The sequence below is a fragment of the Rhincodon typus genome, chromosome 14, assembly GCF_021869965.1.
Source record: "Rhincodon typus isolate 14 chromosome 14, sRhiTyp1.1, whole genome shotgun sequence".
Lineage (NCBI taxonomy): Eukaryota > Metazoa > Chordata > Chondrichthyes > Orectolobiformes > Rhincodontidae > Rhincodon > Rhincodon typus.
The window spans coordinates 15,032,275-15,037,839 of NC_063345.1; the positions used below are offsets into that span (position 1 = coordinate 15,032,275).

Sequence of the window (5,565 nt, forward strand, 5' to 3'; positions counted from 1 at the left end):
CTTTACTGGCTCCATCCCCGCCTCTTCGACCTGTTTGTTTCCTCTCCACCTATCCTCTCCTCTATCCCTCTTCTATCCGCCTCCCACTCTCTCCCTATTTATTTCAAAACCCCCTTCCCCTCCCCCTTTTCTGATGAAGGGTCTAGGCCCGAAACGTCAGCCTCTCTGCTCCTATGATGCTGCTTGGCCTGCTGTGTTCATCCAGCCCTGCACCTTGTTGTCTCGGATTCTCCAGCATCTGCAGTTCCTACTATCTCTAGAAAATAATACTGGCCATTGTTTACTTTCTCAAATAAACAAGTATTAAATATTAACTCCAACAGACCCAAAGTGAACATTTGCTGTTTTTTTTTAGTGCAGGAAATATAGACCTGTTTATAATAGACCTGTACAAATAGTGTACAAGTAACAGAAACTTGAGAAAGAGGCAGGAATGTTAGGTATTGTTAAGTTTGGACTTAGCATTTATAGATTTCCAGACAATAGCAAATAAAATACATACAAAAATCAAAGCCCTTAAATTCAGTCTTGTTTAAGTCCATAAGACACAGTAGAAGTGGACCATTCAGACCATTGATTCTGCTCCAACAGTCACTGAGATTACAGCTGATCATTCTCAACTTCACTGTCCTACAATTTTTCCATGACCCATGATTCCCTTGCTAATGAAAAATTTCTGTACCTTGGAATTTAATGTAGTTAAAGAACACAGGAACAGGAGTTTGTCCATTCAGCCCCTCAAGGTCATTCAACTGTTCAATCAGATCATGGCTGATCTGTGGCCTAACCCCATAATACCTGCTTTGGCCCATACACCTAATACCTTTGTTCAACAAAAAAATCTATCTCTCATTTAAAATTAATAAATGATTCACTGCTGTTTGTAGACGAGAGCTCCAGCATCTTTCATCCTTCGTGTGTAGAGGTACTTCCTAACATCTCTCCTAAACAGTCTAGCCCTAATGACCCAGCCTGTGCAGTAAAGAATTCCACTCTGAGTGGAAAAAATATCTCCTCGTCTCTGAGCTAAGATGGCTACCTCAAACTAAATTATGCTGTCTTGTCCTAGACTCTCCCACAAGGGCAAATAACCTTTCTGTATCTAACCTGTCAAGTCCCCCTAAGAAAGGTTCTGAAGAAGAGTCATACTAAACTCAAAACATTAACACTGGTTCTATCCCCACAGATGCTGCCAAAACTGCTGAGATTCTGCAGCGTTCTCTGTGTTTGTTTTAGATTTATCGCCTAAGAAATTTGTATGTTTCAATAACGCTGTGTCTCATTTTTTTCAAAACCTATTCAATCTCTCCTCGTAAAACAGTCCCTCCAACCTAGTGATCCTTCTCTGGACTGCTGCCAGTACAATAGGGGAACAAAACTGTTCATAATATTCAGTGTGTGGTCTAACTTGTGTGTTGTATATTTTAGCGAGACATCCCTATTTTTATACTCCACTCACTTTGAAATAAAAGCCAATACTACACTTGCCTTTCTTATTACCTGCTGAACTTGTATGCTAGCAATTTGTGACTTTTATGCAAAGACTGCCAAATTTCTGTGTGCTGCAGCTTTTTGCAGTCTTTCTCTATTTAAATAATGTTCAGTCTCTATTATTCCTGTTAAAGGGTATAATCTCACTTTTCCACACTATGTTCCACTTAACAAGTTTTTACCCATTCATTTAACTTGTCTATATCCCACAGACCTTAGCTTTTCCGGTGATCATCATTGTTAGGCTACATACAAACACCAGCACACATACATTGGCCTACGCTAAGTCCCATTCACCCATCATTTTTTGGTTCCTGGGACTCTCCTTTAGCTCTCACTTTACCTTGTTTACAAATCCTAATCCCTCTGGGGATTCATTCAAACCTACCTTCCCGATCACTGTTAACCTGATGTCCCACTCTGTGTCCAATGAATCTTACATTTATATGTGCGTATTCATTACCCTGCCTTCACACCCTCTGCCAATCAATCAGTAATTCGTCTGCTGATCCTAGCTACCTGTGATGTGGTAATTTTACACAGTGCTGTTCAGTTTTCTAGTTTTCCATCAGATGCATACTGTATTGTAACACAATCCACCACTTTTTGAACCCCATAAGCCCCTTTCTAGCCATTTTCTCTTGTGACTTTGTACGGCAATTTCAATTTGCATTATTGCAAGTCAAAAATCGGCAGATTTTCTTTGTATTTCTTTATTTGCATAACCTGCATTTAATTTCTGCTATTTGTTCAATCAAAATGTCAGTGGCATATTATAATGCTGAGTCCTCATGACCCAGCCACATTTAAGCACAAGCTGGGAGTCCTTTGTACCCAGTAACTGATATTTTATCCTTGATGTATACATTTACTGAAATACTTGAATTCAAATGTAATTATTTTGGGTCTTTAGCATTTGAATTGTCGTCATGTGTGTTCTTTTGTTTATTTCTCAGAGTATGGAAGCTTGGAATTGTGAAATTTGAGAAATATTTTATTAGCCAATATGTTTGTTGTCCAAATTTCCACATTCTGAGCGTGCTGTTAGATTTCTTTGAAAACACACTTGTTTGATCTCTTTTCCTCCCCAGCATCTTTTAAATATTTATTTATTATTTTCTCTTTATGCTGGCACTATCAAGATTGGGAAGCCTCTATATGGGGAATCACAGGTATGAATGAACTGACATTACATTACAGAGCAGCACAGCAAAACAGTTTGAGGCAGATGAGCTTAATTTATGTAGCATCCTTTTAATATAATCCAGTAAATGCTGGTTCACAGGAAAAATCGATGGTACACAATAACACAGCAGTTGGGAAGGTCAGTTAAAAATAAGAATTCAAAGTGACTGATAAATGTGAGCAAACAGCTAGTAAGGCAAAGGAACGCAGCTAAAGACTCACTCGCTGACAGATTAGCAGAGGGTGTGAAATCATGCACACACAGATCAAATACAAGATCCAATGGACATGGAGTGAGACATGCACTGGCAGCAGTCAGAGGTAGATTTGGACAAGACAGATTGGGGTTTGTAAATAAGGTCAAGGTGAGAGCTAAAGAAGAGCCTCAAAGCAAAGATGAGGGAGAATGGGGCCTAGTGCAGGGCAAGGTATGTGTATTGAGCCTAACTTTAAATGGGAGGCTTACGACAAAACTTTTGGAAAAGCTGAAGGCACTATCCCAGTGAAATATACTAACCAAGGATGCAATCAGCAGTTGGTATGATTAAAGCTATCTCCTCATCAATAGAAAACAAGATGAATACATAACATTGACTAGCATTTGCTCCACTAGTTGCGAGTTTAATCTGTTCATCTGTATCAACCCATGAGCTATAAGACTATGAAGAATATATATGGAAAATTTGTGAGCCATCTGAACTCTAAAATTAGAACCATATTAAACTTATCAATTATTTTGGTAATCTTTTTCTAAGTTCCAGCATTATGCCTTGCCTCCGACATACACTAAATATTATGGGCGCAGCATTTCACTTCTGAACACTTTCTAATTTGTTCCAGATCAGAATTGACAGCAATAATGAAAGGAGTGTCGTGACAAAAGCTTCCCACAGCCCAAATGTTTTCAGTGAGAGCGCTCGACAGCGTGTGGGCAAGGAGCGTGCTCAGAAAAAGGAGAAGCCAGAGAGTCCCACAGACAACCAGCAAGTGCTGGTCAATGGAGTATCTTAAATCTCATTCCTGTAAAGTGACGTTCTCTCTAAATTTCCTTTCATTAACCATACAAACCGGATGCTTACATGTCATTTAGAGAAACCTTTTAGGCCAAAGACATGAAACTCATTTGTGCACAATTGATGCACATGGTCCACGTTGTCTTTTGGTGGACAGGTGGAACATTTGTGATGTAACCATTTTCATTTCACTTAGCAAAACTCCTTTTTAAAGAAAAGATTTACAACAGAGTATATTGTTTGATCTGTGCCTTCAATATAACTTGCCAGAAGGGGGTAACCTTACTATAGTTGCAGAAATCAGGGAAGCTAAATGAGCAGAAGACAGTTGCATTGTATTATACATCTATGTAGATAAAAAGTGTGGTTAAATATTGGGGAACCTTTACAGAAGAATGCATGCTTTTCATGATTTCATGATTTTCCTTATATATGCATCTAGCTGAACAGTAAAGGATCAGAAATCCTTGCACTGAAGTTTGTATGGCATTGATCAGACTGTGGGAGGGCACTTTTTTCTTTACACCTCTGCATTTGATGTACAAGAGTAAATGTAAAGAATTAAATAGTGTACTGTTTGAAAGGCATAAAATGCCTGAAGATTGTTGCCAAACTGATGATTTGTAGTTATTTATTTTTGGGAATGTACAGTATTTGGGGAGGAAAAAGCTTTGTTTATGTACCTGTCCACTATGGGCTATTGTGTTAACTTAGTGTAGATGATTAACAAAGGTAGATTGACCTTACAGTATATGAATCTGCAACAGGGGCAATATTTTTCTCTGTACATAGTAGTGAAAACAAATAATTTGGTTTTATGTTGATATTGTTTGGTTGAAGTGCAATATATTTTGTATGCAAGCAGTTTCAATTAATAAAGTTTGATCTTCCTCTGCTGACTGTAGGACAAAATTTACTTCCTGCTAATTTGCCACCATACAATTTGAGTTGTAGTGGTTATTAAAGGAAATGACAGAACATGATGTTGCAGCATATAAATTACAAGGCTTGCATTGTTTTTTATTCCGTTTTCATTGCCATATGTTATTTGGTTGTACAAGTCATTATAATTTTCGGAACTACATTGCCCCAAAGTTTGGTGACAGTCGTGATATCAAAACCATCAGTGTCACCATCGCTATTCCTCTGAAACTGGTGCAACTTCTAGAGTCTGCACGTGCATAATTGAATGCAAAAATCCCAAAGTTACTCTGAGTGGTTCTGTGCCATTCTGCAGATGGTGTAACGTGAAGTATCCCCCAACTACAATTAATTGGAAATCACTGAAGTGACAAAAACTTGTCGTTTTATGCTATTTTGCTGTAAAATCCCTTGACAAATGAACATAGAATGAGAATCCTTGTAGAATGAGGTGCAGTTGGGTTTTAAGTGGCACACTAAGTTCATAATAATTGCTGAAAACCCTGATAGTGCAAACTTATATTTGTGGAATGTTAAATTTCGTATTCTTTAAAGAGTTGTTTATGATTCTATAGCTTCTAATTTAATTCCATGTGTATTGTTTTCTGTCAAGTTCAATTAAAAGTGAAGGATAATCAGTGCATTTTACTTCCTGGTTTGCTGTCTGTGAGAATACCTCAGTGTGATTGATTACTTACCCTGCTCAATGGCACCACTGTTACTGGATGCCTAGACACAAATTGATGTTGCGAAAGCAAAAATTCTATGCTGTTCACTATCACTTTGCTGAAAATGACAGCACCTCAATGATGCAAACTTTGATCGATGCATCATTTAGTCAATAGCTTATAATGAGGAAGAGCAACCCCATGGTATTGCAAATTGCTGTTAAATATCTAGAGCCACAATTAACCTTTGTGCTATTCGTATTGCTGCATCTGCAAGTCAGTTGCCA

The 5,565-nt window shown here is 38.0% G+C and overlaps 1 long non-coding RNA gene across 1 annotated transcript; it reads left to right on the plus strand.

Moving 5' to 3' along the window:
* Window positions 1-1,637: 1,637 nt before the first annotated feature.
* On the plus strand, window positions 1,638-5,258 carry LOC125484889. Its single transcript, XR_007263692.1, has 2 exons — window positions 1,638-2,663; window positions 3,517-5,258. It is a non-coding gene; the product is annotated as an uncharacterized LOC125484889 (long non-coding RNA).
* Window positions 5,259-5,565: the final 307 nt, after the last annotated feature.